This window comes from Canis lupus, chromosome 8 (assembly GCF_011100685.1).
Source record: "Canis lupus familiaris isolate Mischka breed German Shepherd chromosome 8, alternate assembly UU_Cfam_GSD_1.0, whole genome shotgun sequence".
Classification (NCBI taxonomy): Eukaryota; Metazoa; Chordata; class Mammalia; order Carnivora; family Canidae; genus Canis; species Canis lupus.
Window position 1 is genome coordinate 58,555,117 of NC_049229.1, and position 22,633 is coordinate 58,577,749.

The 22,633-nt window shown below is 35.1% G+C and overlaps 1 long non-coding RNA gene across 3 annotated transcripts in view; it reads right to left on the reverse strand.

The window, feature by feature from the left end:
* Positions 1-22,633, reverse strand: part of LOC111097235 — a 126,147-nt gene that overhangs the window by 90,139 nt on the left and 13,375 nt on the right. For 2 of the 3 annotated variants that reach the window (XR_005363647.1, XR_005363646.1), the window contains exons 3-4: positions 8,430-8,712; positions 6,519-6,627 (exon numbers count right to left, since the gene is read on the reverse strand). This is a non-coding gene — a long non-coding RNA (uncharacterized LOC111097235). Of the gene's footprint in view, positions 1-134; positions 1,644-6,518; positions 6,628-8,429; positions 8,713-22,633 lie in introns of those variants that run through there. The other variant, XR_005363645.1, reaches the window with a different exon arrangement.

The following is a 22,633-nucleotide window of genomic DNA, read 5'->3' on the forward strand; positions in this document are numbered from 1 at the left end:
CTTCATAGTGTTAATGCAATTATTAAATGAGTTAATATATGTAAACACTTAAAAATAACTGGCAACAGAAAAACATTTAACAAAATATTTATTATTAATATTATAAATACATAAAATCAAACTAATCCTAATTAGCATGGGTTCCAGAGCTTAATAAAGACATGTAGAAAAAAAGCATCATCAGGCAATTCTCTGATTACCTCTAAATGCTTTTGAATTCTTCATTTATATAAGTCATTTATACATACTTGAAATCATTTCAGAAAATGGCATGTTCCTTTTTTCTCAATCCCCCCATTTGATTCTCTGAAGATCTTAAAATTTGTGGAGTTTTCATCAAGAACTGCTCATATAGCAACTATGGAACCTCATTCAACAACCTAGATTTCTTATTATCTTTGCGTAGAACAAAAAAACTATGCGTTGGAATGGTATGAATTGAATTCTCATGCTTTTCTGTTTGTTTGATTTGCTTTTCTCTGCAGCAATTATACAAGAATGGACGTATGTTCCTCAAATTGATTTATTATAAAGTCTTTTTTGAAAGGAGTCTTTCAACATCAGATGAACACAGGCATGAAAATAGCAAACATTTTTTTTTTTTTTTTAATCTTGTCATGGCATTCAGAAAACACCAGGCTGGGAATGTGCTAGTGGTGAAGCAGGAGGCAAACATAGATGAAGTCAATGAATTGTATCACAGTTTCAACTTAGAGAAGCTATTTTAAAGACTTTGTAGAAGCAAAACCCATTTGAAAAAAAAAATCAAGAAAATTTCATAGCTTTTATTTTGTGTACTGTCATTTGAATACAAATGAGATAAATGGAATTACTCTTGCCTGAACTGGAAAAGTGACAATGAGATAGAAAGGTCTACAGTCTTAGGAATGATGGTTTTGAGTAAGGGTGACAGGCTAGGTAACTCATGATCACAGAACTTTCCTGAAAACAATATCCTGGAAAAGAGAAAAGAGTCAGCATGTGTGTGGGACTTTAAAATACTAATTAGTACTTTGACATCACTAAGATGTGCAATGTTCACAAATGAAGAAAGTAGAGACAAGAAGACTTAAATGATTTGCTTCAAGCCTCAACATTATTTTATCAATAGAAGTAGGGCTAAATCATCTGGACCCTTCTACATGAATACCTGTGTATGGTCTATATTTAGCCTCTGTCTTCCCCAATTCTGTAGATTCATCTTCATCATCCAAACAGCAAGATTTGTAAATTCATCATCTTCTGTAGATTCCCTGCTTATGCACTTTTTGTGTTTAATCACTCTGAATATGGTTCATTTGTATTATGCCTATACTGACTAGATGCTTGAAAGAATAATTTTTAAATTTTCCCTTAAAATTCAAATAATTCTCCAGGCCATAGATTGATGATGTTATCGTTGTATTATGTTTGATGATGCTATATGAGTTTTTTAATCTGCACATTAAAGCTTCACATCAGCTCAGAAACAAAAGGTATTCTCAGTATATTTTTGAACGATGTTTCTCTTCCAACTGTTTTACTGATGTTCCATTATATTTCTGGTTATTTAATCCCTGATTTTGCTCACTTTCAGGGGGAGCCCAAATTTTTCTTGAATTTGATGATAACAGTTTTTTCTCTTTTACTTCTGTCTTCCGCTACTGTGGGTGAAAATAATATGTCTGTTACTCTTTTCTAACTTCCCTTCTATTCTTTCTTAATTTCTTCAAAACATATCTAATTTCGACTCCTTTTTATCTCTTTATAATCTCTTCAATCTATGTGATCATATCCTATTCCATCATTTTTCATGATATCAGGCATATAAATCTCCTTAAAGTTTCATCTGAATCCTGTAGCAAATCACTTTCAGTGATAGGTTTTTAGAGAGACCTGCTTTGGTGGAATCAGTTGGAATTGTACTTGTTTTCCTTTTTTTGCTCACTATCATTTTGAAGACCTAATGCAGCTCTTGTTTTCTGTTTATCTCTGAAAAGCATGAGATCCATTCAGCATTTGAAAGCATCTAATCTGATGGAGTGTCTTCACTTCTCCTTACTGTTTGTGTGACAATGAGAAGCTTCTCTTCCTAATCTTCATCTTCTAAAATAAGGCTGTTATACCTAATAATCATTAATTCATGTTAGGCATCTGTTGGACCTTCTCCAATCTGAATTTTCCAGTTCTCTGACAGAGTCTTTTAGGTACATGTAAGTGTTCATTATCCGATGTGAATGGACCCTGGTGTTCCTACCTTCGCCCTCAATTATGTTTTCATTAGCAGTTTAGAATAGTGTGCCTACTTCCATTCCTTCCTAATTTTTCATTTGTGTTGCATAGAGCTATAATCTAGAGGACTAAGGAAAAGGTTAACTTAAGTTTTGCATCTTCTTCCATTGATTTATTGATTTGTATCAGTGTGGTCTCATTATGCTTATTTTATAACTGGGTTACATTACAATACCACATTATTTCCTTTGTTGCTCAAATTATTCTAGCTTTGCCCATAGGGAGCTCTATCAGGTTCCTATCTGCCTTTCATATGTCTCCAACCTTTTGTTTCCTTGAATACTTCCTTATTTTCTGTGACTGCAAGATTCCTGAGGCTTATTTTGTATGTTTCCAGCCTCAGCCCTAAAATCAGTCATTTCTCCATAAAGCCCCAGTTTCTTTTATTGGAAAATACTATTTTGGGGGTACCTGGGTGGCTCAGTGGTTGAGCATCTGTCTTTGGCTCAGGTCATGATCCTGGGATCCTGGGATCCAGTCCCATATCAGGCTGCCCACAGGGAGCCTGCTTCTCCCTTGGTCTCTGTCTCTGCCTCTCTCTCTGAGTCTCTCATGAATGAATAAAATCTTTTAAAAGAAAATGTGATTTAGAAACCAAGGTACAGGTGTTAAGTATGATCTTTCTTTAAAAAACAAACAAACAAATGAATGAATAAAACCTGTCTTAATGAGCTGATGTCTACTTTCACAAACATCTGAAATTCATGTCAGTTTATATTCATAGTTTGATTTGTTTCTCTGCTAAATCAGTCAATATTATACCTCACAGAACAAAAATTACGAGAGGTATAGCTTCTAGTTTAATGTTTTCCGATAGAATTTGACAATTTACTATTCCATCTAATTCATTTGTTAGCTTTTCATATTATGAGAATGTATTTGAACAAAAAAATTAATGTTCACACAAATTTAAATTAAAGAGAGTTTCCATTTTCACTTTAAAATTTTAAACTGACAGACGATATAATTTTATTTATGGAATGTATGTCTTTAAAATCTCTTACTTAGTTTTTAAATAAAAGATCAGAAACAGAAGCTTTGACCTGGTAAGAGAAAGCCTAGTTTTGTTGTTGTTGTTGTTTTTAATTTTGGTATTTACAACCTGGCAATTATATCACAAAAATAATATAACTCAGCATTTTTGATATCTCTTATAAAACCAATAACAAAATAGTTAATGGAATTAGACAATAAACCATAGGTTCTGGAGAAGACAACCGAATGGAATCAGTAGATGAAAAAAATACTTTCTCATGAACTTTAGAAGAAGTATGTGAAGCAAAATTCTAAGGAAAACCATATTGTGTTTGGAACTTTAATATATGGGTTCAATTCTGAATCTACCAGCAGCTGTCTCTGTAACCTTCGGCTAGTTAACAGATCTGACCTACAGTTTTCTTATTGAAAACTGAAGGGAATTTCCCACTGAGCTTATTTTCCAGCATTCTTGTGAGATCAAATAACATAATGCACATGAGGGCTATTTTTAAATTGCAAAATGCTATGTAAATTACTTTTGTTAGTCTTAATGAATATGCATCATGACATTGTAAATAGGAACTGGGATTGTTGGACTGGAAAGAAAAAGTATAGATAATGAAGTGATTTTAATGGTATGTCAATGAAACTCAAAGCTCATCTTTATAATCTTAACAGCTAGCATGGTACAGATCCATCCCAGTTAGTATATGCTTCAATAAAAGTGAGGAATATCAAAAAATATGACTCCTTTCTTTCTGTTTCTAGGCCGGTGGTCTGGTTCAGGATGACCAACTTTGATGGCCTTTGAACCAACCAGCTTCTCTTTGTATTGTAACCAATTAGCCTAAACAGTACTGTGGGGGTTATTCCTCTAAAGATTAGTTAGTACTTCCACACTGTTCCATTGATTCGAAATACCCAATGTCTCCTCATTCCTATAGAGAAAAATTATACATTTTTCAACATAATATTGAAACATCCTGGCAGCCCGGGTGGCTCAGTAGTTTAGTGCTGCCTTCAGCTCAGGGCATGATCCTGGAGACCCGGGATTGAGTCCCATGTCAGACTCTCTGCATGGAGCCTGCTTCTCCCTAGGCCTGTGTCTCTGTCTCTCTCTCTCTCTCTCTCTCTCATTCTGTCTTTCATGAATAAATAAATGAAATCTTAAAAAAAATAAAATAAAATAAAACATCCAGCTTACCTTTCCATGTCTCCTGCTATTCCATCACACTTATATCTCGACTAAAATTGAATACTACTTTTTTGACAAATTGCTGTTTCCTGCTTCTACTTAAAAATGATAGGTAGTATTTATCACAAGCAAGTGACAAGTGTGTATTTGCCTCTTGCTAAATAGCATTACATTGACAACCATGCATGATAGAAAAGGAAGGGGGGCACCTGGGTGGCTCAGTGGTTGAACATCTGCCTTTGGCTCAGCGCATAATCCCAGGGTCCTGGGATTGGTCCTGCAATGGCTCCCCACAAGGAGCCTGCTTCTCCCTCTCTCCCTCTGCCTGTGTCTCTGCCTCTCTCTCTCTGTCTCTCATGAATAAATAATTAAAACCATTTAAAAAAAAAAGAAAAGAAGCATAATTTGAGCAAATATTGTCAAATTACTAATACTTGTGTTCAGAAGATCAAAACTACTGAGAGAAGGATGGGCACCTCAACTCAGGTCATGATCCCAGGGTCCTGGAATCCAGTCCCACATTGGGCTCCCTGCTCAGTGAGGAGTTCACTCCTCCCTCTGCCCCTCTCTCTGCTTGTTCTCTTTCTCTCTCTCTCTGTCTCTCTCTCAAAAATAAATAAAATCTTTATTAAAAAAAAAAAAGAAAACTACTCAGAAATAACAAAAGACCATGGATAATCATAGATAAATTATTGGTTAAGATGATCAGGCTTGGGATGCCTGGGTGGCTCAGTAGTTGAGCATCTGCCTTCTGCTCAGGGTGTGATCCCCAGTCCAGGAATTGAGTCCTGCATTGGGCTCCCTGTAAGGAGCCTGCTTCTCCCTTTGTCCATGTCTCTGCCTCTCTGTGTGTCTCTCATGAATAAATAAATAAAAACTTAAAAAACGATAATCAGGCTCATTGAAAATTTAAAGAAAATGATCACAAATATTGAGAGGAAGTTTTCAAGAAGAAGCAGTACATGAGATATCCCTCGACTGAGGATTGGAATCTGTCTCCATGTTGTCTGCATACAAGGGAACATTCTCATTCAGGAGGAAAAAATGGAACCTGCCTAATGGCTGGAAATACCATGGTAATGAATATTTCGCGGTCTTTCATTGATTTATCCTTTTAGTTAGTCATTAACTCAACAAATATTTATGGAGTACCTACTATGTGCCACTTTTCCACCCACTAGAGATAAAACAGTGAACAAGCAGACTACAAGTCTCCAAGAACTGTCATTGTAGTGGGAGCAGACTGACCAAAGCAAAGAAACAAACAGATATACTAGGTCAGGTAGCAGTAATAAAAAGAAATAAGGCTGAGGATGGTGGTGGAGAGTGATGGGAGACAGTGGTACCTGTTTTATAAGGGGAGGTCAGGGAAGAACTCCTGAGTGTGTGTCTGGACAGACCTGTGTACTTGAGGGAGTGAGTCACGTGTGTACCCAGGAAAAGGCCAGTCCAGAGGACAGGAGGGGCCAAAGCACCAAGGCAGGATTGTGCTTGCCGAGTTCTGGAACAATCACAGGCCTTCGTAGTCATAACCATGAGAATCAGGGGGAAGAGGGTTAGAAGAGGAGCTTAGAGAGGTAGCTGTGAACACAGTCATGGGGGGGCAGGAGGGACTTAAGGTCAACAGATGGACTTTGGATGCTATTCTGGGAAAGACAGGATGTTAGTAATTGGCTGTGGGCAGACAAGTAACTGGATCTGACCTGAGTTTAAATCAATCCTTCTGGAGGCTGCTGAGAATAGACCTTGAGAGGAATAAGAAGGAAGGAGGAGTCTGAAGAGGTTGGTTCAGGTGCGGGAACCTGGGGTTGACCTGGAGCGACACTGCCTATGACGTGCGGAGACATGCCACACCATGGTCTCCTTTTGCCTTTGGGACAAAGTAAACTTCCTTGACTTGTCCTACAGGTCAGCGTGGCGTCATTTCTCCTTGTGTCACCAACTACATTTGCCTGCTTTTTGCCTTTTTTCCACCATCCTCGACTCTAGTCTTTCTGCCTGGTCCTTCAGTGCAGATTATTTCCCCTGCCATAAATATTTCTCCCATCCTATTCACCTAGTTGATTCACCTTACCTTTTACAGTTGATTTCTTCGGAGCAGCTCTCTCCAATCTAACTCATGGGGTCAAATTCTCCAAGTAGAATCTCTCGTCATGGGCTGTATTTACACTTCTGGACAGTGACTGTAATTATAATTTTACATTGGTTTAGGTAATTTTGGGTTATTGTCTGTCTATGCCACCAGACTGTCAGTGCCTCGAGGGAAGAAGCCATGTGGTTTTCTTTGCTTGATGTTACCCACTTCAGTGCCTAATATAGTGCTTTTATTTGTTAAAAATAAGGAGTGAAGTTCACGTAGGTAGCTAAATCAAAGTCTTACAGAGAGAATTGCACTTGGCGTGAAGATACATGGATTAATCTTAGTTTTCACCTCAAAACTGAGGGGCTTTGGTTTCTCCCTATATAAAATCACAGAGGTCACTGGGATAGTGCACTGTAAGTTTTCCTCAGCCTTTGAAATTTAAGATAAAGAAGTATTATGACATGAATTTCCTCTTTTGATTATAGCATTTATGAAATTTGCATAATGCTAAGAAATTGAGTAGCTGTAATTACATTTTCGATTAAGAAGCATGAAGGAGAACTGGGTGGCTCAGTTGGTTAAGCATCTGACTTTGGCTCGGGTCATGATCCCAAGGCTCTGGGATTGAGTCCCACATTGGGTTCCCTGCTCAGCGGGGAGCCTGCTTCTCCCTCTACCTCTGTCCTTCCTCCCAGCTTGTGCTCTCTCTCTGTCAATAAATTAATAAAACCTTTTAAAAAAGATTAAAGAGAATGAGCCTGAAAAAATATAAGTATGCACAATAGAAGTAGAAGAGGTGATCAGTAAAATTGACATGAGCTTTAAGAGTGAATTAAGGTAGGAAAGCTGGAGAGAAGATGAATCTCATGAACATTTCCATGGCTTTATATACAGGCAGAGGGGGCTGGTGCCTCCGTGTGGTGACTTGAGGGATGATGTGCTCAGGAACCAGGATTTAGTGTCCCCAAAACAGTTGTTAGTGGATAAAACCTGGAGAATATCCATGAGTTAAACAGGTTTCTCAGTAGCCACTAGGCAGAAGACTAGATCACTCTCCTGTGGCTTACTTGGTGCCCAAGCAAGAGGTCAGTTTAGGGGCTTAACTGCCTGTTTCCAGAACAGAGGAAGTATCCACCTAGACACCATTGGTCATACAGGAAGCACCCCCAAAATATTTGGCAGAAGGAAAGCAAAGGGGAGAAAATATGTACTGTGGATAATTGTCACATTAACATGCTCAAGCCTACATACTGTGCTTGTGTGTGGCTGGGAGGGACAGTGATAATACTGAACAGATGCAAACCGGTATTTGCTCTAAACCAAATTTTGACAAGTGCCAGGACAAGGAGGGCAATCAAAAGAAAAGTGCTTGAGAAGACACGCAAGTTGATTTTTTTTTCTTGTTCTCCCAGTTAGGAAATAAAATTTTGATTGACACATTAATTTACACTCTAACAACATTGGGTAGAAACAAAACATTCCTTCTCTCATATAGACATAAAAATCACTGTCTCATCCCCATCCATTCCTCCCGGTACCTAACAGAAGAACTCACTGGAAACACCTGTAACATGACATCACGTTCTCTCATTTTGAGAAATATTCAGTGAATGTGTCTGAAGATAGACAGGGAAATGGGATCAGGATGATGATTAAAGGTACACATAGTCATGTGTCACCCTTGACATGTGACCCTTTATATGTCCTACATTAAAAATGTGATAGTTTTATGAGCAGCACCAAAGTCTGGCCTGAGAGCAAGAAAACCTGTGTATGTCTTAATGGTGGCAAACTACCTATTTAGTTAAAAGCCTACCAAAAAAAAAAAAAAACATAAAAAACTAAGAACCACCCATTTCATTCATCAGCTAGCAGTCCTGAGGAGGCAGATCACGATCTTACCTCAAATTCTGTCATCAGTAGCAATAGTTTTCAAAGAAGGTCATCCACTCACATGGCCTGAATTGGATTTCATTCCTCTATTTGCTTCAATACCCGGCCTTCATGACGAGTCGCTGTTGGAAATTCCATAGCATAAACCCTAGAATCGGTATCAGTGACCTTATTTATATCCAGCGAAAAAGAACACCTTTTGAATAATGCATACTCTTCATGGGCGGCCTTCTATGTCCCTTTTTCCCTCTGTCTTTCACATGATGGAATTATTTCAATTGGACCAAAGTTCCTGGGAAACAAAAATTCAATGAGATTCTCCATCTGGCATTGAACAAAAATTCAATGAGATTCAATGAAAATCTCCATCATTTTGAATCATCAAGCAACAAACCATTTTTAGTTTCCAAGCATGTACTATTTTTTCTTGTCATTGATACTTTGCTATTGATAATGATAGTATTAGCCACATGAAACTTAATATCATCCTGTACAAATAAGGCGTAGTTAGAGAAGTAAATGGCTCTAGACAGAGGCCGAAAAGGGCTTCCTGTGCTTCTGCGTAAACCAGAATCAAGCACAGGGCGCACACATGATTGACTCTAGCTAAGGCAGTGTTTGCCTTTTTTTTTTTTTTAAAGACTGAGGGGTGTGTGTGTGTGTGTGTGTGTGGTGTGTTTTGAGCAGTAGAGCAGTCTTGGGTTCACAGGAAACTAAAGGGAAGGTGCAGAGACTTCCCATGTACCTTCTGCCCCCAGTCATGAGCAGCCTTGCTCATTACCAATGGCTCTGACCAGGGCGTACATGTTTTACAATTGATGAGCTTACACCAACACACCATAATTGTTCAAACTCCATCATTCACAGCAAAGTTCACTCTTGGTCTTGTACATTCTATGGATTTGGGAAAATGTACAATGACATATTTCCATCACTATGATATTTTAGTATGATCTTTTCACCTCTGTGAGAATATTCTGTGCTCCACCTATTCACCCCCCATTCCACCTCTGGAAACTATTGATCTTTCTAATATCTGCACAGTTTTGCCTTTTCCAGAATGCCATGTTTTGGAAATCATAGGGTATGTGGCCCTTTCAGACAGGCTTCTTTTGTTCAGTAATATGCACTAGGTTTCCTCTGTGTCTTTTCATGGCGTGACAGCTCATTTCTTCTCACACCGTTTAACATTTCATTGCCTGGATGAACACAACAGTTTAATTTATTCATTCACCTACTGAAAGACAAGTTGGTGGCTTCCAAGTTTTGGAAATTATGAATAAAACTGCTATAAACAGGGATCCCTGGGTGGTGCAGCGGTTTGGCACCTGCCTTTGGCCCAGGGCGCGATCCTGGAGACCCGGGATCGAATCCCACGTCGGGCTCCCAGTGCATGGGGCCTGCTTCTCCCTCTGCCTATGTCTCTGCCTCTCTCTCTCTCTCTGTGGCTATCATAAATAAATAAAAAAATTTAAAAAAATATTAAAAAAAAAACTGCTATAAACATACATATGCAGGTTTTTTGTGTGGATATAAATTTTTAACCCCATTATGTTTGGACAAATGTTTTATGTATAAACTTATACTATTTATACTTGTATAAATTAACTATTTATATTTGTATAAATACAATATATCCTGTATCATCTCATACTATTTATACTTGTACCAGTTAAGAATTTATGCTTGTATCAATACCTAGGAGTACAACTGCTGAGTCCTCTGGTAAGACTATGTTAGGTTTTGTAAGAAATTGCCACTCTGTCTTCCACGGTGGCTGCTCCATTTTGCATTCCCACCAACAAGGAGAGTTCCTCTCGCTCTGCAACTTTGTGAGCATGTGGCATCATCCACAATTCCGGTTTGGGCCATTCAAAAGGTGTGTAGTGGCATATGTTTTCATTTGCATTTCCCTGATGAAATATGATGTTGACTATATTTTCATATGAGTATTTGACATCTTCATAAACTCTATGATAAGGTGAACATTGAGATCTTTGTCCTATATTTTGATGAGGTTTGTTTTCTTATTGAGTTTTAAGAGGGTTGGTTTTGTGATTTATTTTTTGTTTTAGTGTTTCTTTTTTCTTTTTTTTTTTTTTTTTTTGGTGTATTTTGCATCATAGTACTTTGTCAGATGTGTCTCCTGCAAATATTTTCTTCCAGCCTGTGGATTATATTCTCATTCTTTTTACATCGTATATAAGAAAGCAACTTCATTTGAGGGAACGCTAATGTAAATAGCATTGTGTTCTTAATTTCAAATTCCATTTGTTCATTGCTGCTATATGGTAAAACAATTCACTTTTGTACATTAGTTGTGTATCTTACAACCTTAATATGACTACTTATTAGTTCCAGGAGGTTTTTTTTGTTTTGTTTTTTTTTTTGTTTTTTTTTTTTTCCTGTTTTGGTTCTTGGGGATTTTCTCTACAGATACTCATGTGGTCTATAAACAAATAAAGGAACTTTTATTTCTTATTTCCCAGTCTTTATGCTCTTTATTTCATTTTCTTGCCTTATTGTATTAGTTAGAACTTCCAGTACAATGTTGAGAAAAACATGGTGAGAGGAGACATTTCTGCTTTCTACCTAATCTTATTGGGAAAGCATCTAGTTTCTCACCATTAAGTTTAATATGAAGTGGGTTTTTTCTAGATGTTCATCAAATTGAAGAAGTATTCTTTATCCCTAGATTCCTGAGAGGTTTTTTCCCAAGTCAACGTTAGATTTTGTTAGGTGCTTTTTTTTTTTTTTTGCATTTATTTATATGATCATGTGATTTTTCTTTTTTAGTAAGTTGATGCAATGAATTACATTAATTGCTTTTTAATACTGGACTAGCCTTACACACCTGGAATAAATTCCATCTGGTCATGGATTCAACTTACTAATATTTTGTTGAAGACTTTCACATGTATGTTCATGAGAGAGATCCATCTGTAGCTTTTTTTTCTTGTAATGTCTTTTTCTGGTTTGGTATTAATGGATACCAGTTTAATGCTGGCTACATAGAATTTTAAATTAGGAAATGTTTTCTCTGCTCTATCTTCTGCAAAAGTGTAGAGAATTGGTAGTTTTTTTTTTTTTTCCTTAAACATTTGGTAGCAGTCAATAATGAGCCTATCTACTATTGGTTGGTGCTTTCTGTGTCAGAAGATCATTAGTTATTAATTAAATTTAATTGATACAGACATATTCACATTGTCTATTTCTTTTTGTGTGAATTTAGGCAAATTGTGTCTTTCAGGAAAGTGGTTTGTTTCATTTAGGTTATCAAGTTTGTGGGCATAGAGTTGTTGATGATGCGCTCTTTTTGGCCTTTAATGTTTATAGGATTTATTGTGATGTCCTCTTTTACTTCTGATATTAGTAATTAGTGTTTTCTCTTTTTTCTTAGTTAACCTGGCCAAAGGCTTATCAATTTTATTGAACATTTCAAATACCCATATTCTGGTTTTATTGACTTTCTTTTTTGATTTCCTGTTTAAAATTTTATTGATTTCTATTTTAATTATTTTTTAATCTCTTTTCTTTTGTTTACTTTGGATTTAACTTGATTTTTTTCTAGTTTCTTAAGGTGAAAACTTAGATTATTTATTTTAGATACTTCTTCTGTTCTAATATTTGCATTCAATGCTATAAATTTCCCTCTAAGTGCTGTTTTTGCTATATTGCATAGATTTTGCTAGGTTGTGTTTTAAGTTTTATTTTGCAAAATATTTTGCAATTTCTCTTGAGATTTCTTTCCTGACCCATAGGATATTTAGAAGTATGTTGTTTAATCTCCACATGTTTTGGGATTTTCCAGTTATCTTTATGATATAATTTCTATTTAATTCCATCGTGGTCTGAGGGTACACATTGTATGATTCTCTCTCTCTCTCTCTCTCTCTTTTAATTTGTTAAGATGTCTTTTATGGTCCAGAATGTGGTATTTCTTGGTGAATGTCCCCTGTTTCCTTGAAAGGGATGTGTATTCTACTGTTCTAGGATGAAACAGTCTATAGTGTGCATTATATCCAGTTGAGTGTTGTTATTACTAAATTTAGCTATGTCCTTACAGATTTTTGGCCTGTTGGATTTTTCTGTTCTTTGATAGAGCAGTTTTAAAGTCCCAGGTAGTACATGTATTGTCTATGACTCCTTTGTACAATGGCAGAACTGAATAGCTGTAATAGAGACTGTATGAGCCACAAAGTCTAAAATATTTAATACCTGGCCTTTAGAATAAAATGTTTTCAGACTTTATTTAATTAAATTTACACCATTATTTTCCTGCTAACCTCTTTTATTAAAACTAAACTCATTAATTTTAAATATTTTTCCTAAGAAATGTTTTATAGCTGTAAATGTTCTAATAAGTATTATTTAAACAAAATATATTTTATTTTGTTTATTTTATTACTTTTTTATTTTGTTTATTTTATTTTATTTTATTTATTTTATATTTTATTTATTCATGAGAGACACAGAGAGAAAGGCAGAAACATAGGCAGAGAGAGAGACAGAATCCCTGTGGGGAGCCTGATGCGGGACTCAATCCCAGGACCCCAGGATCACAACCTGAGCTGAAGGCAGATACTTAACCCCCGAGCCCCCCAGGTGTCCCCCAATAAGTATTATTTAGCTGTGGCTAAATATTTAATGTTTACATTGTTATATGGACTTATATGTACTTACTTTGTAATTTTCATAATTATTTTTTGATGTAGAAATTACTAACAAATATTCTCTCTTTTACCATCTTATTGGAGAATTGTTTATATTATTGATTTCTAAAGTTACTACCTCCTAACTAGAGAATATGACCTATAGGATATTGATTCACTGGCATTTGTTGAAATTGTTCTGTGGCCTTTTTTCATGATTGACTTAAAAATAAAGGAAAAATGCATTCCTTTCATATTGAACATGAGATTCTGTACTCATCGACTCAATGAAGCTGTTTTTCCTAGATGTTATCAATTTTTGAGAAAATTGTTGGAAAATCTGACCCTATTAAAAAAAAAAAAAAGAAAAGAAAATCTGACCCTGTGATTGTGTACTTGGAAAATTATTTTTGTAATTATTTTCTGTCTTACATACATTTTGGTCTATATCTTGGATAAAAACATATTTAGACTTTCGTATTTTATGTTGAATCATTTCTTTCTCCTTAATTAATGAACTCCTTTACCAGAGTTATTATCTTTCCTCAAGATCTGTTTTGTCAAAAATTAATATTAATACAATATCTGCCTTAGTTATTACTCAATAAATATTCAATAATTTCCTATCTTTTCCTTAATCTTTCTCTTTTAGGTTTACATAGATCTTTTGTTATTTTCCTCAATTTGAGAAGTTTTGTCTTCGAAATGGCATGGAAAAAAGTGTTGTTTATTGTCCTTATTGACAAATTTGTATATTTTCCTACCTTTATATTTAGTATTTTACATTGTCCATGCTTTTCTTTGATTTATATCTATATATGACTATATAGTTATATATGTATATGTTCATATGTTCCAATGTTCATATATATGTTAAGTATATATGTTTGTATAATATATTTTATTTTCCTTAATAGTATTAATTGAATTACTCAAGTTTTACTTATGCCCTTACAAGGTATTATGCATATAGTTTATATTTTATTAATTGTATTTAAATTTTTAATAAAGAAAACATTTATTTAATATCTCTTCTCCCCACCTAAACAATAATGTGAGAATTATAAATTGATTTAATATATTCAACTCTGACTCATCTTTCTTAATTAATTTGTTTACAATTTGAGTTACCAAGTTTGACTTTCCAGTGTAAACATTATTATTAGTGTTATCATCAATGCTTTCTTAGAGTTACCTCAATAGTTTCCAAAATTTTTCTCAAAATTACTGTTTGCATTACAATCCTTCCATGCTTTTAATATAATAATAAATGAGAAATTCAGAATTTTTTTCTAATTTGTTTTTATTTTGTATTCACAATAAGATTTTACTTTATTGGTTTTTTTTTTTAATTTAAATTCAAATAGCAACGCAACAAGATTTCAACTGGGTACAAAAGCATATACATTCTCAGGACTTAAAAATACTTTCCATTATTTTCTGGCCTCTATTATTTTTTTTTAAATAATTTATTTATTTATTTATTTATTTATTTATTTATTTATTTATTTTATTTATGAGAGAGAGAGAGAGAAAGAGAAAGCACACAAACAGTGGGACAGGGAGAAGCAGGCCCCCGCTGATCAGCGAACTAAAAGTGGGCCTCAATCCTAGGACCCTAAAATCATGATCTGAGCTGAAGGCAGATGCTTAACTGACTGAGCCACCCAGGTGCCCCTGGCCTCTATTATTTTTGATGAGACTTTTCCTTTCATTCAAATTCATGAGATGTTTGTTTGCTTTTAATAGATAAACTTTTCCTTTTTCAATTATTTAACTATTTTTACTGATTTTGTGTTCTACATTTCCACATGGCTAGTGTAAAAAGTGAATTACTGTTATTTATCCTGCTTTGTACTTGGTATGATACTTTAATCTGAACACTCATGTCTTTTATGATATCTAAACTGTTTTATTGGGATCCCTGGGTGGCGCAGCGGTTTAGCGCCTGCCTTTGGCCCAGGGCACGATCCTGGAGACTCGGGATCGAATCCCACGTTGGGCTCCCTGCATGGAGCCTGCTTCTCCCTCTGCCTGTGTCTCTGCCTCTCTCTCTCTCACTGTGTGCCTATCATAAATAAATAAAATAAAATAAAATAAAATAAAATAAAATAAAATAAAATAATAAAATTAAACTGTTTTATTAGTTAAAAATTATTCTTTAAATGTTATACTTGCTATTTCTATTGGGTTCCTCTATTTGAAATAAGTTGAGGAATATGCAGTCACTCTTTAATGTGTGTCTTCCAAATCTTTTAATGTTAAAAAAATTCTGCAAATGTATACTCCCACATACATAATTTATTTAACTTTCATCAATAGTATATCCAGCTATGTCTAATCTTAATTTTTAACGCTTTTACTGATTTCATATCAAAGACTATATTTTTTAAAGTGTTCTCATATATTTTAAATAACTTTCCTATTTTTCCACTTTCTTCCAACTTTTTTTTTAATTTTTGAAATTATTCTTAATTATCCTCCAGATCTCCTATAATATCAATTTAACTTGTACTACATTTTGCATTGTACCTATTGGCTTTCCTTGGTGTATGTTATTTCTTTATGATTTTTTTTTTCTTTGATTCTGAACTCACTTCTTTTTCTTGAGTTTTTGTTTTCCCCTAGGAGTTCCTCATGAACCATGAGTTCTAACTGTATTCCTATGTAGAAGTCTTGTACATTTTTCCAATCTTGTGTCATTTTTACAAGAGTTTCTTAGCTTGGAATTTCTAATGTCTTAGAATTATATAATTTTAAAATAGACATATATGTGTGCAAACTTAGTTTGTTCTCATGACATTTTTTTCCTTTTTTGCATCCAGAAACTAAAGCAAAGTCTTACAGATTCAATGGCTAAGAGCAACATTTTTCTCATATTGTTCAATGAAGAAGACAGTAATTCCAAATCTTAGTTAAGCAAGGTTATTGTGTAATTCTGAAGGTCCAAACACATAACTCATGTTTCTGGTTGAGCTCTTATATTTAGGGAAAATATACCCTTTGTTCATTATATTATTGGTTCCTGACCTTACTTCTATAAATTCTGTTCTTTTTTTCTGTTACATCTTCTTTGCATTCTCTTCTTTTGTTTCCTGGATGGCTGTATTGTTTTGTTTTGTTTTGTTGCTCTCTTATTTTATCAAGCATATCTGTGTTTATAGCAGAAAAAGATGTCTGCATTTTTTCAGTCCACATGTTGCAAAGATAAGAATTTCAATTAGAACTTCATTTTGGGAAAACTATTTATATTAGGGGTGTAGCTATTTAATTATAATATTTTTCTTATTTTTAAGGTAAAAGTTTCGAATTATATGTGGTTTAGGAGCCTTTTTGCATGTCCACAATAGCCAAACTGGGAAGGAGCCTCGGTGTCCATCGAAAGATGAATGGATAAAGAAGATGTTGTATGTATATACAATGGAATATTACTCAGCCATTAGAAACGACAAATACCCACCATTTGCTTCGACGTCGATGGAACTGGAGGGTAATATGCTGAGTGAAATAAGTCAATCGGAGAAGGACAAACATTATATGGTCTCATTCATTTGGGGAACATAAAAAATAGTAAAGGGAATAAAGGGGAAAGGAGAAAAAATGAGTGGGAAATATCAGAAAGGGAGACAGAACATGAGAGACTCCTAACTCTGGGAAATGAACAAGGGGTGGTAGAAAGGGAGGTGGGCGGGGGGTGGAGGTGACTGGGTGACAGGCACTGAGGGGGGCACTTGATGGGATGAGCACTGGGTGTTATTCTGTATGTTGGCAAATTGAACACCAATAAAAAATAAATTCAAAAAAGGAGCCTTTTTGCCAAAAACTATAAACTTATACTTACCTAGTATATTAACTAACTGCTAGAATGAGAAATATATGCCTGAGTAGGAACAAAACTGTAAACTAGATTAGCAATTGGGGATACATTTTTATGTCTCTTGCCCTTGGAATATTATATGAGCTTTTTAATAGACTTATGTACCTGTTTTTAACAGGTAATTTTAATGGAAACAGTTATCTAAAGAAAGATATGGAAGCAGAAAAAGAATTTTGCAAGAAGTTTCGTATATATATAAAGTGGATCTTCCCCCTTCCAAGCTCCACTCAGCCAGGTAGTACCTTGTAAGTTCTTGCAGTTTTCAGGAAAAATTGCTGAAATTAATGCCTGGTGAGTGAGGTTCACTTGGAAACAACCATTGTAATATGTGGCACTGCATTTAATAAAGGTATAAAAGGAATGAAATTTTTAAATTGGCTTCTGTACTTTTTTCCTAGTGATGAAAATGCATCACACTGAGTATAAATGACCCAACTGTATTCTGGCCCAGAGATAGGAAGCAGTTCTCAATCTGACAGACATTAAGTCAATTATTTAAAAATAATTAAATTTGTACAGGGAATAAATAAGCAATAAGTCTGGTTAGTTAAGTCCACCATTTGGAGCAGGTTAAAGGTTAATTTGAAGGAGTGGAAATTTTTTTCAACAGGTGATGCTAAGCCATTGAAGATTTGTTGTACAAATGAGCAACGTGAATTCTACCTTCTAAAAATTAATCTAGCACCAAACGCAGTGCATATAAGAAATTTAAGTTCCACATTGTCCATATCGACATAAAACTAAATATATCGATTAGAAATTATTGGTTCAGTTAATAAAAACCTTCTAATAACTTAGGCTGCAGGACTCAGATGCTTGGGTCAATGGTGAATCCAGTACTTTTGAGTGTATGGGTATAACTTAGATTTGATTTTTAAATGTAAACCTTTTGTTATTCTTGTTTCTGTTCCAAATGTAGAATTTTAATTTTTCAGCTCTTTTGTTTGTTTTGAAACTTGGTTAGTATTCTTATTATATATAATTGAAGTGTAAATGTCACAGTATTTCTTTAAAAGCAAATGCCAATTAAAGTGAGAGATGTTGGCAACAGGCACAAACTCACTTCATTTATTATAACATGTTCTGACCTTTTCATTATTTTGGTGGCAATTATTCTATGGCTTTGCAACCAACAAAAACTCAGCTGGATTTTTTGATACGGCTCTCTTATTTGATTCAGAGTTCACACTTTTCCTTTTTCTCCTACAGATCAGTAGTGAATTTCTGAGCTATATTCTGGAGAACTAGAAGTAGCAAGTATATTGTATTATTAAAGCAGAAAAATTCAACAAACATAAAATAACTCCTACCAAAGAATTCTCTTTTTCTGCGTACAGATTAGAGGTTCCTTTAACTTGGTTTGCTGATTTAATAATCATTGTTTAACTGTAAGGAACCTTGGAAATGGGTCAATTTAGGTCTAGGATAATGGAAAAAATTAGTTGTGCAGAAAATTAGTATTAGTTCATGACTTCTCCATGCACTGTTGGGAAAAGGTGGCACAAAGATACTCACCTCTAAGCCAAACAGACTGCCAACATTACCAGGAGAATACAATATGAATAACAAATGCCTTAAGAAAAAAAATTAAATCCACAGTGAAAAAGGGACCACAGATGATTACAGATGATAAGTAGATATAACTGGTAGTGTATGTGTGTGTGTGTGTGTGTGTGTTTCTAGTGATGTGTGTATCCAGAAATAAGAACCAGCTATAAATGATGACAGGATGTTCCAAAGGCTATAATATAACAGAAGCTGTGAGTAATGTATTGGCAGGTGCTTGTCTAATTACAGTTAAGGGGTAAATAACTCACTTGGACACAGAAAAAGCACAAGGGCTGAGAAATGGCATCCAAGAAGGAAACAGAGATCTGACAGTCGTGTGGAAAATGCAACTCCAATCACAACTAAAGAGGAGAAACATGCAATTTTTGCCCAGTTAATGACAACTTTCTTAAATCTATTGGGGAAAAACTTTGAATTACTAAATTCAAAGATGTGTTCAGAAGCACAGATGTGACCTGAGAGGACCCAGAGTCCCATTTAAATCTGTGACCACCTGTTGCACACAGGATTGGACCTGAGTGGGCTTCCTGTGGTGCTCCACACTTCATTTCTTCACAATACATGGGGAAACATCTTGATATGAGGCAGAGGCCCATAACCTTTAGAATAATGGGTGAGTTTTGTTTCATTATTCTTTCAGTCAGACTGGAGCAAATCTCACAGCTCATCAAAGGAAGCAATGGGGACTCATAGAGATCCCAGTTGAGCATCTAAACCCAGTCGCTGAGTTTTCTTTGTGGTTTTATATCAACTTACTCTGAAGAAATGAATGACCAAATAAGGGAAGGTTTAGTGATTCAGTATCCCAGACCCACATCTTGGATCAGTTCATAAGCATCCGACATAAGTAATTTCATATTCAACAAACTATGCTTTCCTCTTGAAGCTCGAACTTAAACGGAAGTTAACTCTCATGGTGGTGATACCATTACTTTATGTTGGAGAAGGCAAAATGGAATAATGTTGCCAACTAGTTGCATGCTCTAATACAATCTACTACATCACAATATATTTCTCGTTTTGAACCTATAATTTCTAAAATTTTAACACAGAAAAGCATATATCCCACAACAGGAGTTGGCAAACTTTTTTCTGTAAAGACACAAATAGTAAACACTTTTGGGTTTGCAGCAATATGATCTCCATGGCAACTACTCCACTCCACTGTTTTAGTGAGAAAGCAGCTATAGGCAAAATGCAAATAAATCAGAAGGGTTGTGTTCCAATAAAATGTTATTTACAAAAACAAGTAGTGAGTTGGATTTGGCCCAAGGGCCAAAGTTTGCCAACCCTTCTCTTATATAATTACTAAACTAAGCCATTCTATTCACAGTCTTGAAATCTTTTGTATTTCTAGGGAATCAACTGCATTGTATTCTCTAAGGCTATGACTACCTTTAGGTCAATACTCATTCTTCCAGTACCCGAGGAAGCTTAAGAATGATCATTTAGGCTGTCTACTCTAGATCATGTGTGTTTCCACAATTTTCCCATGAGAAGTAGACTACATGGGAGCTTCCACTCTGAGTTAAATAAGGGAATATAAAAGGAGAAGGAGCATCAGGATCACAAGGCATGTCCTCACTTCAAATGAAACCACCTGATTTAAGGGAAAATAGTTGCATAAATCCTAGCACTAATTACTTTTAAACATTCCACCTGTCATTCTTGTACCGTGTTTTGTGACATAGATGTGCCATTTAGCAGGTAATGTCACTTAAATAAATAATAGTTATATAATGGGTCATTTTACTAAAAATACATTTGTACATCATTAACAAAGGAGGTCCAGAGAGACAGTGCAGTTTGTGCCAATTCTCCTGGATGCTCTATTTGATTGTGTTCACTCACAGAAGTATGCTTAATAAAGAGACCCTAAGATGTCTAATTGTCTAGCATTTGTGTTCAGCAACAGGTAGCCTGCTAAGTGTTAAGACATATAAAGCTTGAACCTCATGAAATTGCTGGTTTTTAAGTCAAAACCAAAAAAAAAAATAGAGGATTAGCAATTTAATGTGAAGAAGATTGTTCCTGGCTGCAGATTTTTTCCTATTCCACACTTTGATTATATTATGCCACTCTCTTCTGGTTTACCAAGTTTCTGTTGAGAAATCTGCAACTAGCCTTATGAGTCTTCCCTTGTAAATTAAGGAGTTCTTTTGTCTTGCTGTTTTTAAAATATTTTTCTCCATCACTACACTTTACAAATTTAATTACAGTATATCGTTGTCCTGGTTTTATTGTTTTGATGAGAGTTCTCTGTGCCTCCTAGATCTAGATGTCTGCTTCCTTTTCCAGATTAGGAATGTTTTCATCTATTATTTCCTCAAATTTTCTGCCTCCTTTTCTCTCTCTTCTTCTTCTGAGACTCATAAATATGAACATTATTACATTTGATGGAGTCACTGAGTTCTCTAAGTTTATCCTTGTGTTCCATAATTCCTTTTTCTCTCTCATGGTCAGCTGCACCATTTTCTGTGATTTTTTTGTCTTCTATATCACTTATTCATTCCTCTACTTCTTTCAGCCTTTTGTTCATTACAACAGTGAAGAAGACTGTAATTGACTCTTTCCCCAGGGAGTGTTTAGTTTATCTTTGGACAGTTAATTGCAAGTGTAATTAATATTACCAACAGGGAAATATAAGGTGCAATAGGAGCTTAGAATGGAAAGTTTTACCTAGTGGAGGATATCAGACAGGACACTCTGGATGGGGACATTTAGGTAGAGACCTACGAGATAAATTAGATTTAGAAAAAATGAAGTTGGAGAGTTGGAGACAGGAAGAAAGGGCAGGAAAGTCCACCAAGAATCTCAAGCATTGAGAGTCAATTACCTTCAGGTTCAGAGGCAGGAGAGAATATAGATATATTTGGTAATAGATGACATGGTTTCAATAAATTAAGTTTCATATATATGCATTTTATATATATGTATGTGTATGTATATACAAATATATATGTATATATTTATATATACATATATGTAAATATATATATTTACATATATGTATCTATCTTTTTCCCAAAAAATGTTTCAGGGTTGATAGATCCAGAATCAAACGACTGTGTTAAATCTTCACTGCTATGAGAAGCAAGAACTCACAGCCCAGGTTGTTCACTCTCAAAGTCTCTAACAACATAGAAACAGATAAATCTTCAAGTGAATGCACAAACAAGGTATCCTTCAAAATCTTCTACTTCTAGTCAAGGGTTCTTCTCTTCTCACCTCATCTATCAATTACAATATAATAAGAACATCCTTCCCCACCAACATGGTTTTCATGACACCACCATTAACAGTTTTGTTCCTCCCTGCTGTGTATTAGGAGTATATTGATGTGTTCCAGTGTGTAAGGGTACCTGACAATGGAAATACATTCAGGACATGTCTTTATGTGGGACACACATGTTGTGAGTCCTATGTCGTTCTTTGTGGAGATCAAATGAGCACTGAATCATGGAATGCAGTGTTTGTTCTCTCCAGTTACGGGGATTTTTTCAAGTCTGCAGAAGAGCTTTTATGAACTGTTTTCATTGCATGTGTTTGCTAATAATTTTCAGATAATAAATATCCATATACATGATATGAAACTACTTGCACTATAATCTGGTATTGATATTGTGGAAGTGGAGATAGCTCTCCCTCCCACAAAATACCTGGTAGCTACCATTTACGAAAAGTAATCTAAGAAGTGTGCATGAGCAAATTGAGTTGAGGACAGTTTGGAATCTGGGATTATAGTGTTCTGTATACCAAATATCACATAACTTTTATTTGGGGAATTAGAAGTTTAGGCAAAGACATGCCACACTTCTGGTATCTTCTCAAAACAAAACATCATAAAATATTTTTAAAGCATCTTCACTTTAGAGAAATGGATGATAACAACTCCTAACTTTCAATTTCCCTATTTATACATATTCCCTTCTCACAAGCCCTTTCACACACATGCATCCATTCATACCTTGCAATGAGAATATGGCATTCACATAATCTCTGCATTTGCCTAAGGAGGAGCCATAGGAAGAGATGTAGTAATTTGCTGCTACCCCACTTCTCTGCTTGACTCCTACTCACATATACTCCTCCCAAATTTCTTTAGGAATAAGAGT